Below are 12311 nucleotides of genomic sequence, written 5' to 3' on the forward strand. Positions count from 1 at the left end.
AGTAAAATTTACTTCATTTGCACATTTCTGTTTGGAAGCATGTTTCCCATAATATGTTTACATGCACCATGACTTTCTACAGCCTGTGTGACGTCATCATCCTTGTGCGTACAATACCGTGGCGTTCATGAGTTGATGAGGAAGAGACGGTTCTTTATTTTCAATGAGTAAGACAGAACTCACATTCGGCCTACTGATGCCGTTAGAAGTCACTATACGTGATCACTCAGCACAACAGTCTCAGTCACGGTGCCACAAAAAGGAAAAACTAAAACATCACACAGCAAGTTAAAACAAGTTACTTCAGAGCTATTTACATAGACAGTGCCGCAAAAAACGTCAGTAGTGTTTTTTAACGGATAACGAAGTGAGAGTTGCACTTTTTAGCTAGGCGCCTTGTCTTAGTTTTCCCAGCAGATGGCGCAGCATAGTCGCTACTGAAAGCTAGCCTTGGGTGCTTGAGATGTTTAAATATTCAATATAATATCTCAATAAAAAGCGTGTATGACATCCTTACTCTTACATGTTTTAAATGAAAGGTGCTATTTGTCTTTCTGATAGGACAAGCTCACCAGTTTGCAGTAGATTCGGCTGACAGGTAAGTGTACTCATTTTTCTTTTTTCTTTCAGAAAAAAACATTAGCTTGTATGTGTATTTTTATTACATTTTAACTTAAGTGATCAAGTATAAATGTGATATTTACCTTTAGCCCTTGGATATTGAAAAAAAATCAAATGTCAAATGTGTCTTCTCAGATACTGCTTATCTTGATAGTGAAACATTGATGTTTCTGTGTGTGTGTGTGTGCGTGCGTGCGTGTGTGTGTTCATTTGTTGCACAAATATTTAACCTTTCAACACCAAGAGGCTTTGTCCCTCAGGAGGTCAATCCTCATGTCTTCAAACTAATGACAGCCTTCCATTCTTGTCTTAATTCACTGTTTGAATAAGTCTAATAGCCATTTTCTTCCTTTGGAGGTGCGGGACACTTGGTGTGCTGCCCCGGGCTACAGGAGTTCACCGCAAGTCGCTACCTTGGTCATCTAGGTAAGTCGTTTCTAATTGTCCGGCTAGGCGTGAGTTGCAGCTGTTGACCTCTGACCTCTGGGGTTCAGATTACAAGAGATTACAAGAAAAGGCAGTTATTCTTGCTTCGATTATGTTGACAAACTCTAATTTTCTCACGGCGTCCCTTCCACTCCGGCCTTTTTACGGTGTGTGTATGGCGTGTGTCCGTGCGAGGCACGGCAACAGTTAACGTTGGCAGCCCCGGAGGAATGCATGCACCGTCACGCTTTGCCCCTTTGCATGGGACACCTGGCGCTCTTTCAGTGCCACCGTGGCATTTACATGTCAAAGGGGGATGAGCAAGAAGGCTCTCTCTGTGTTCCAGAGATGATCTGATTTATCTCTTCATCAACGGAAATATATCCTTGGTTGGCCAATAGACATAGGAGAAAGAGCGGTCAAAAGAGACTTGTGATGCTCTGTGTGATCCCAGACCTAACGGACCCCCGTCACAATGCTTGATTCATGTGATGCGAGGGACATTCTCCCTGCTCCTAGGCTCAGTGTGTAAAAGTACTGTTATGTTTGTGGGTTTGTGGGCTCAGGTATCTCATTGCCACTTTTGAACCAGCGTGACGGATTGACTGGGTGAAATTAACAGGCTGAAGTTACAAATATAGTGCATAAGAGCACTGCCCAGTACAGGGAATACTAAGTTAGTTATTGCCCGAGAGGGAAAAAATTCATCTTGTGAAAGAAGAATGAAGATAAGATCTTAAATTAAAAGAAAAGAACAAGGGAGGAACACTGAATCATCCCAAAATTGCTGCAAAAGGAGATGTTACTTTTATATTCCCTCATAGTGTCTTTATGAGGTACTCTGGATCTCATGCCATACATATACAGTACAAATGACTTCCAGTATATTTATTGTACACAACCACAACGAGTTGTGCACACACAACCTATTTTCCTCTGAAAATAGGCTTTCAATCACATTCAAGTCGGTAATAATTTATAAATACCTAACAATACAGGCAAAATGTACTGTACAGAATACATGTACCACTGTTAAACACAATTTTTACACTTTTATGTGCTGTTGAGGTTCTCATTGGCAGTGACCAGGATGGATAGGATCAGGAACGAGTACATCAGAGGATAAAGTCATAGAGGCCAAACTGAGATGGTTAGGACATGTCCAGAGGAGAGATAGTGAATATATTAGTAGAAGGATGCTGCGTTTAGAGCTGCCAGGTAGGAGGCGTAGAGGAAGGCCAAAGAGGAGGTTTATGGATGTAGTGAAGGAGGACATGAGGGCAGTTGGTGTGAGAGAGATGGAAGCTGGCACATAACAGACGTTAGCTTGGTTGTCGTGCTGACCCATGTCTCCAATTCAAATGTTCTATTGATTATCTTACATTATCATTCATAAGTGGTGAGTACTTTAACAGGAATATGAATATGTGTGTGACCTGGATTGTGCATTTAGCTTGTTAGCTTCTGTCATGAGTAAACAAAGGTAATTGAAGAGAGAAGAGAACAGCTCTGGAGCTGAATCTAATCTACACTTTTATTGCAAATGTTAAACCAATGTCGTAGGAGACCATCTCGGTCAAGCTGGCAGGAGGTTTTGGGGGAGTAGGAGTGAACCGTGTTGGCAAAAATAGACATTTTTATGGGCGCCGCCATTACCCACGGATCGCTGTAGGTCCTGGAACGTAACCCCCATTAAAGTGGGGACATGCATTGTACACAGTGTGATTTAACAATACTGTTGTTAAATAACATATTAATGTGGGCAGATTTATTACAAATATAGCATACATTTCATACGTGAACATAAACAGCTCTCATACATTTCTGCATGAAAACATGACATCTCTGTTCATATTAATATATGACCTTAGAAATATATCCATACGCTTTATCTGTCCACCATAACTCCACCAGAGACTATACTGTGACTTTTTTATGTATAAGTCTGGAGCAGTAATTCCAAATGGAACCTCTGCAATGTAGTTTTAGCACCTGTGATGTTTCCACTGTGTTGCTTCGCTTCCATTTATGGTCTACAAATGGCCACACATATGGCTAGTGGATGGTAAATTTAACATAGAATAACAACCTAAGATTCTCATGGGTGCATTTAGCAAAGTACTTTAAATGTCATCATGGCTCTCTGTTCACTTTTTCCCAGTAGAGACATGCTGCCTGAATTAGAATGTTGTTGGAAAAGATGCTTGATTTGTATTGTTGATTTCAAGCAATAAACTGATCAGTATTATTTATGTTGCCATAACACATGCGTGTCCAGAGTGTGGCCAGGGGCTGTTTTTTATTGGCCCTCAGCACATAGATCAAAATACATGAAACGAGTCAGCCCCCCTAACTCCCAGCAAAAATAGAAAAAAAGAGCAATAATTGTAAGAGAAAGTCATAATATTCACACAAAGAATAAAGAATACATGGAAATACAACATTTGTTTCGTACAATAAAATACCGAATATGAACATTAATATAATATTATATAATATGAATATGATAACATGTGGTAATATTATGTGAAACAATTTTGAGGGGATTAGGTAGAAAAAAGTAACATTACAATAATAAAAATAATAATAATAATAATGTTGGACTAAAGTGGAAATTGCATAAAGTGCAAATATTAATTGAAAAAGATATGTCCTAATATTATGAGAATAATAATAATATGATAATACTATTTTGATGAGAAAAACAACAACAAACAAAACCAAAAATAAATTTGCATTTTTTGTGACAAATTAGGTAGGGAAAAATATATAATATTATGAGAATAAAATCCAAATATTATGGAAATAAAGTCATGATTTTGTGAGGAAAAAATCTAAAAGTGAACAGCAAGCATTAATGTACGGAGAGAAAAAAATCCTTTAATTGTCCTCTTTGTGGAAAAAAGTTTAGATAACCCTGCCTTAACACAACGGGTGTATGTGTTATATGTTTTGATAGAGTAGTCATTTTTATGTCTTATATAACTTTGTATGAGTTTTTATGATTCAAAAGAGTTACCTTATGGAGAAAAACAACACAATATTTGCAGAGACTTAGTTCCAGTTAAAAAGAGCCACGCCTTTTGCCCCTGTTCGTGAAGTCGACAAACGTAAAGGGACGTTCTGTGGAGCCGCCACACCCCATCCAAGCGAGAAGCATGTGTGTGAGCAATAGGAAAGTCAATGAGGCAGAGTAAATGTGTAGGCCAATTACCTGCTTGATGCTGTCCCTGGAGGATATTTTCTCTGTAAAAGATGGGCGTGTGGGGGTTATGTGTGTTGCACACCTGCACTGCTCCTTGAGGACTTGGGACTTGGCACTTTGCGGCAAGACGGATTAGACCAGGACCGCTGCCGCGACGGATCCAGTGTGAGCCCGGGGCTAGGTATTTCATTTCATCTCCATCAGTGCACCCCCATCCACCCCACTTTCCCTATCATCCTTCTGACCTCTTACCTCTCTACACCTCCTGCCTCAGCACTGCCAGAGGCATACACGCACCTCTGACTGGAGGTCTCGTCAAGTAAATGAAGCGTAAGCAGCAGACACCTATTACCCGACACCCGCCAAGCCTAAATGGCCTTTGCCTGACACACAGTTTTTCCTAAAAGACGATCAAAACCAGGCCCTAATTCACACATTATACTACGTATATACGTACGCTCACTGGATATGAGGAACATACTGTGTTTTCCATTATACGAGCTGGATCAAAGGTTGGCCTTACAAACTTTTTACAGTAGATCCTCACTCTTTTCCAGGACCACAGACAAATAGTGAAAAAAACTGAGTAATTTATATGCCCAAAAAATGTCTACTTTTGAGTTGAGTTGTGGACTTCTACAGAGCTGCTACACACAATAACCCACACAGAAAGCTCTCTGGAGCTTCCTGATTCCGTACCTCTTTCTGCAGTATTTCAATTGACTTCCTGCTTCTGACCCAAACAGTCGGTCTGTTTAATTCACTCCACCCCTGGCCCTCCTCTCACAAGTGCTCCTGAGGACTTCTGGATACTAGCTGCATGTTTAAGAATTGATTTCAGTGCATGAAACAAGACTATTTTTTGAGGCATTTGTTTGCAGGGTGTGAAGGAAAAATGAACAATAAACTGTGAACAGTTGCATTTGGTGATGGAAGGCATACCTATCTTTAAAAACAGGTTCAGTCTTTCATTCTCACTTTTCACCTAAAAACATGAAAGAACCGACCTTTCAAGTAGTTTTAAAAATTTAAATGGTGGACTATGAATGTGAACGATACACATTTATACTGTTTTGAACTAGTTTGTGAGAACTATGAATTTGTACAACACTGCTTGGCATACGTACATGTGTCACTGGTTTCAGTTGTTTTTGCATATATGAATGGGTGTCAATTTTAAAATAGATTTAAAAAATAGAGTTTTTTTTTTTTGTAGTTTTTTTCTTGGATGTTCTCAGGTACGGTAATCTTCCCCTGGGGGGTAGGCTGGATTCATAAGTGGTTATTTTATCTTGTGACTCACATGAGTGTGTTTACTTTTACTCAACTCTTGCAACACCCACCTGCTTGTGTATGCACTTACATCAATTTCACCAAATAAAATTCTGCTGAGTTTAGCAGTTCCATTAGTCTTTCCTCAATCATCGATCTTTCTAAATGCCGCTGGTCGAGGCACATGGCTAACCAGGATTTTTCTGGGTTGAGGAGTGTCTTAAAAGTCGGTGTCCTCAAAGTTGTTGGTCATGTGGTGTTCTATTTGGTTTCTCTATTGTCAGACACAGGCATGTCCGAAGCTTTGCCCGGGGCCATTAGCAGTTGCTGTTTTTCTTATTGCTCTGCGGCACATTCTGAAAATATGATTGAACACGAAAACAAACGAAAAACGCAAATATGGAAAAAAAATCAGCAGTAATTTTACAAGAACAAAGTGAAAATATTAGGGGAAAAAATAACAACCACAAAATAGAAATAATAAAGAAAAAATGCATGCTAATATTATGAGAAACAAAAACATTAATAAATAAGGTTGCAAAAAAGTTCCAATATTGCAAGAAAAAAAAAAAAAGTCAAAAAGAGAAACATCATATTCTAAGGAGAAAAAAGTTGCAATTTTACAAGAAAAAACTCATAATATTATGAGGAAAAATAATGTTATTTTAGTAGCATATCCTTACATTAAAAAAAAAAACTTTTAAAAAAAGTTGCAATATGACAAATAAACAAAGCTAACTTCTTGGCATATCAACATAAGTTGGTTTGCAAAAGTGGCCCTCCACTTCCATTTTTCAGAATGTGGCCCTCAGTGGAAAAAGTTTGGACATCCCTGGTCTAAGGAGTCTGGTCGTCAACTACTCCATATGAAAAGTGTCCATCATGTTAATTTGTCTCTATTAATAACATAAAATGATCCCTCTCCCTGCTGGCTGCAGTCCTCCTGCTTACTGAACAGCGCTGATAATGACTACCTAACATGTGGCCAGGTAGAGAATTAGCCTATAAATGGTTCTCTCCGGGTGTTTGTTTACTTCAGTGTGAGCCTGCGGAGGCTCCAGGCTGTATGGTGATGAGTAACAGACACAGATGGTGGGCATCAACAGGCAGGTTGGCGGCAGATTAGCCGCCTCCCGTTTCTTTGCAGTAGCCCCCTTCCCCTGAGCCCCCGAGGAGTGGCTGTCTGTAACTCTACTCGCTTTGGCAAGCCTCATGTGTTGATGGAGCCCAACCATGGGCTTATCTCACCTCATTCCACCACTGCTGGTTCCAAGGGGGAGGAGTGGATGGCCTTATTGAGGAAAACATACCGGTACTTGTTTTTTCAATATTTTGCAGCCTGTACCTCAAAAAAGTGGTTATTGTACATTTATAGTACCGGTACCGTGCTTCATTACTCATAGGCCAACTTCCATCCTCTAACCCTTAGTGCGTGGGAGGGGGCCACCTCTAAGGGGATATGTTGGTAATCGCCTCTTCCCATGCATAGAAAATGCAGACCGTGCAGATTTGACCATGATGCCACGTTGGTAGCAAACTGGACAGGAAGCCTAGTTTAAGCAGTGGAGATCAGAGGTCAGCCAGATGCAATGTAGAGGGCTCAGGTGGGAGGGGGACTGGGCAGGTTAGTGTTCAGGGCCCTGTTTATTTTATAAACAGTGAGAGAAGATTAGTACTGGAGCCAGACTCCCCCCCCCACATCACCTCCACCATATGGGGAGGATGTCCTCTGTGTGAGGAGGCTCTTAGCAAACCATTGTGTTCTTTCACTTGGCATCACCACTAATGATGAGATAATGTGCATGTGGACCTCGGGATGTGTACATGTCTCCACTGCTTCCATTGTAGGCATGACTGGCCATTGAATGAGTGTGTGAGCGGTGCCTTTTTGAGTCATTACTGTTGTTGGCACACGCAGGCCATCGTCGCCGCTTAAAAACAGGAAATGGAATGACCCACCACGCTCTCCACCAAAACTCAGTACCAGTTTAACAAATTGCTCTTAAAGATGTTTATGTGTCTTGCCTTCTGGAGACTTATAGCCCCATCCTGCCATTGTTTGGGGCTTTTGCCAGATACTTGGCAATAAAGTCTCTTTGATGACTCTCACTGTCGACACTCAGCTGGACCGATGACCGTCTCTCTCCACACTTGGGAATTTACGTAAACATGGTGCTCTTTGATGGTTTGTATTTGCATTGCCGTAATATTTTAGGAAGAGAGGCTCCAACTCACCAGCATGATTCACCAAACAGTAATTGTTTTTCTGATTGTCCCCCTCTTTGAAGAGAAGCTCACTGCTGGAAAAAAAAAGTCACTTGCAAATTCTACACAATGTGCAAGAGTAATGTAGTTTACAACTATGAACAGCACATGTGTTGTGATGCTATTTTTAACTCTCTATACTATCATTGTCTTAAGTTCAGACCTTCCAGATGCCTCACCCAAAAGCACCATTTTGGATTCGACTCTTTGTACTGAGTTGTGGTCTCCTATAGAGCAGCTACACACATTAAATCGCACAGAATACTTTTTAGATCTTCCAGAATCTGCACCTATTCCAGCTGTATTTATTTTTGATTTGATTCCTGCCCAAATGTTCTGTTTTAATGCCCACTCCGCTGTGATTGATCACACGCCCAAAGTGCTTCCTAACCATATAAGGAAGTCCGCCCCTCTGTGACATCACAAAGGGGCAGTTTTACCACACCTTCTGAAAACGAGTGTTTTGAGCCATCCCAAGCTTCTTTTAGGGCTCACCTCCAAATGCGCAAACCTCATTATCTGAAACTTTGGCATCGTTTAACACGAGAATACAACATTCTAACTACATTTAAAGGAAAAAGCATAATAGGTCCCCTTTGAGGTTATGCTCATCATACAGTACTTTAGATGATTAAGTAATGACAATAATTTACACTACTTGTGAAAGGCGCTCAGTAGAATGCAGACCGATGGTGCCATAAGGAGCCAAACAAAACCTGAGTTTTTTACTGAATTGGGACTCACAGGCAAGTGTAGGCCTACTTTGAAATAATTTCAACACCAAACTATGTAGGCCTTTTTGGGTTGTTCCCATGTTTGTGTAAAATTAATACACAATGTAGCCAACTTTAACATAAAAAAAACCATCAGAGTTCATCCAGCCATTTTCTATGCCGCTTATCCTCACTAGGGTCAAGGGGTATGCTTGGGGGTAGGCGAGAGGCGCGGTACACCCTGGACTGGTCGCCAGCCAATCACAGGGTGCATATAGACAAACAACCATTCACACTCACATTCATACCTATGGACAATTTGAAGTCACCAACTGCTTCCACAGAATTAATGTGATGAGTTTGCCTGCTGGTGATGTTTGTTTGCTACTCTATTGGTCCTACCCTTGCCAGTCTTGACAGAGTTCATTAGTTTTCTGAATCATTTCCTGTTTATTTTTTAAATATAGAGAATAGATGCTCTGAAATTTGTATTAAAGATTTGTTCATGTATTCTCCATCTGTGAACAGCTTCCGCCAGCTAGCAGTTGTAATCAACTTCTTGAAAGTATGTTTGCTTAATCTTCCATAGTTTTTCCGACTATCTACAAACAAAGGTTGTATTTTTGTTGCCATAAACATCGAGAAAATGGTCAATATGCTGGATGCCCTCCATTGTTGCTAACACAGTTAGCGCCATCCTGCCTACACACCCTCACACTGGAAACATAAGACAATAAGATCATGTGTCATCTTGCTGTTTCATGCTGAGCCAAACTTGATGGAGACATGGCTAAAGTACAGAAGAAGCCAGACATTGGCTTTCCTGGTATTACCATTAGTTTTGGAGCTGAAATGGTATCTGGTGTAAGCACAGTGAGTGTTACGTCTTGGGAACTTCATCTCCAGGCTGGGGTGTGATTAAGGAGGTTCAGGATTTGTTAGGACCTCTGTTTTAAGTTATAGTCACTGGCTGGTTTGGTTTGTGAAATATGGCTCCGATATTACACTCTGGCTTATGACTCACAAAGATTGATCGTTAAATAAGTCTATTTTAAGTACTCCATTGAAGTGCATATTTCATTAACACACCTTTTATGCCAAATATATGAACTCGTCTTTGTATGCACTCTCAATGCAACCAATGTTTCTTTATGTCAGAGCAAAAGCGTTGTGGTTTATAGAAGGATTAGGCTGTAGCGCAAGAACTACACTTTTGAAGGAGAGTCAATCCTCCAAACTACCTTCTTATCTGAATGTTATGAATTCTTCACACATCATGGTAAATTGCATAAACACTATAAAACCCTCATTCATACAAAGAGACGACTGTGTTTCAAAGCCAAAGAATTATATTTAAGGTAATTATTCATTTCCATGAACACCCTTGTGGAAATTCCAGTATTGATTTGCAGTATTAATGGCTGACATCTTTGACTTTTACATGAACTATGATAAAAAATAAACCTCCTTCGGGGACCTAATAGCGTAAATCAAACCATAAACCTACATATTCCCAACATACATGTATAGAGTTTGGTTTTGTTTGTGTATCCATGAGAACACATTTTTGCTTGCATATTATTTTGTTACTTAAATGTAACCCTGACACTATAGCTGCTTGGGATCTGTTGTTTAGACAAATGTATTGCTACAGATGACTATAGAGTCATATTACTTACCAATACAGTTCTACATATTACCATATGACTCAGTCAAAAAAAATATTGTTTCATTAATTATTCAACATATAACTAATTTATTGTAAAGAAGTGAAGTGAAGACGTTTCTTAACTCTCACACAAGTGGACTTATAAGTTTAAAACTAAAAAAATTCACCAATTTAAGAAAAATAAAAGAGTTTGCCACAGGATTGTAATGTAATGCAGTAGTAGGTGGCAAAATGGCATGATTGCTTAATTTGCCTAATTGAACATAGAACAACAAATGTTAAGACAACAAAAAGGCACAATAAACCCTAATAAAAATCACTTATTACTGTCAAGTCTGGAACCAATTAACCGCAATAAATGAGTAATTACTGTAATTGTAATGGATGCTGTAGGAGACGTGGGAGACAAAAAAAACCCTTGAAAAGCACAACACCTTTGCAGAGAACTGTCAATTTGGGGCCTACAGCAGCACCTGCTGCTCGTTGAGAAGAGCAATACTTGCCTTCATGTCAGAGTCATTGTTAGAAAGCCCACAATTTTGACACATCTTTGTTTCATTAGCAACGTTTTTTATCAAGCATTATGATTTCACACTTTCTTCGGCGGTCCTAGAACGCACCACAATTATGTGCAATGAGACACAAAAGTCAAACTTATAAGTACTTTTAAGTACTTGGGGTCAACAGTCCAGAACAATGGAGATTGTGAAAGGGAGGTGAAGAAGCGTGTGCAGGCAGGATGGAACGGGTGGAGAAAAGTGTCAGGCGATAGAAAAAGTGTGATAGAAGAGTTTCAGCTAAAATGAAAGGAAAGGTATACAAAACTGTGGTGAGACCAGCCATGTTGTTTGGTCTACAGTACCACTGAAGAAATGACATGAAGCAGAACTCGAAGTATCAGATATGAGGATGCTGAGGTTCTCAATGGGAGTGACCAGGATGGATAGGATCAGGAACGAGTACATCAGAGGGACATTACATGTTAGAGGCCTTGGAGATAAAGTCAGCGAGGCCAGACTGAGATGGTTCGGACATGTCCAGAGGAGAGGTAGTGAATATATTGGTAGAAGGATGCTACGTTTAGAGTTGCCATGTAAGAGGCGTAAAGAAAGACCAAAGAGGAGGTTTATGGATGTAGTGAAGGAGGACATGTGGGTAGTTGGTGTCAGAGAGACAGATGCAGAAGGGTTGGATGGAGGAGATTGATTTGCTGTGGCGACCCCTGAAGGGAAAAGCCCAAATAGAAAGAAGAAGACGACACAAAATTCAAATCAATACATAACTTTCTCCAACACAGCTCACTAAATTCAGTATGAGGAGTTATGTTGGGATAGCGTGCGAGTGGAGCCGGACATGGAGGTTATAACAGAGAGGAGAGATCAAGGTAGCGCTGCCAGTGATAACACCAGGAAAGATAATAGAGGAGAGTATGTTTCCTGCCAGTGTTCCCACCGCTAAAATAATGTTCCGTTGACTCTTTTGGTTTGATGAGTCAAACATATTGCTGTAGAGCAAACGCATGCAGGTGCATCTTCATCTGAGTGGCCATGACTCAGGCGGTCCATGTCCCTCTCCTGATGATATTTACTATTGTCCTCATGTTCCGCTCTTCTTCAGATGAGCTCATGTTATTCAGCTTCAGCCTGTCCAGATGTCCCAGGTGCTCCCGAATAATTAATGCTGCTCAGATGTCTTCCCGCTAGCTTGTGGAAGCATCTGAAGCTGCGGTACACAGAAGGAAGTTTGTTTGCTTTGTCCGTGTTCTCAAACTCTTGGTTCCAGTTGAGAGAAAAAGCACAGCCCAGATGACTCCGGGCCACACTCACCCAACCAGTGGCTGGCTCGCTTCATCGTGGATGTGTCATTAGATAACAAAGGCCGCCTAGTTGCTGCACATATTGATGGCTGACAGGTGAACATAGAATTATTGATCAAAGAAGGAGGCCCCAGGAAAGGGGAGTGCGGTGAAACAGGTCTGGTGGTGCTTGGCATGTGAACAGGTGGCAGACATCCTGCAGGCTCCACTGGAGCTTCTGTGAGTAATTACACCGTAAAAGGGAACTTACCACCCAAGAAAAGCGCCCGTGGGAAGTTAATGTTGTTAAAGTTTAGAATAAAATCAAATTAAAATGTTCATTAT

General features: G+C 40.5%; 1 protein-coding gene across 5 annotated transcripts in view; it reads left to right on the top strand.

Annotated features, from left to right (window-relative positions):
- Positions 1 to 139: 139 nt before the first annotated feature.
- Positions 140 to 12311, top strand: part of hpdb (4-hydroxyphenylpyruvate dioxygenase b) — a 50931-nt gene continuing 38759 nt past the window's right edge. Inside the window, exons 1-3 of one of the 5 annotated variants that reach the window (XM_058070019.1) lie at positions 140 to 167; positions 562 to 598; positions 979 to 1047. The gene's annotated coding sequence lies outside the window, so the exon portion shown is untranslated. The other 4 variants (XM_058070023.1, XM_058070018.1, XM_058070020.1 and 1 more) reach the window with 4 other exon arrangements.

Source organism: Doryrhamphus excisus, chromosome 4 (assembly GCF_030265055.1).
Source record: "Doryrhamphus excisus isolate RoL2022-K1 chromosome 4, RoL_Dexc_1.0, whole genome shotgun sequence".
NCBI lineage: Eukaryota > Metazoa > Chordata > Actinopteri > Syngnathiformes > Syngnathidae > Doryrhamphus > Doryrhamphus excisus.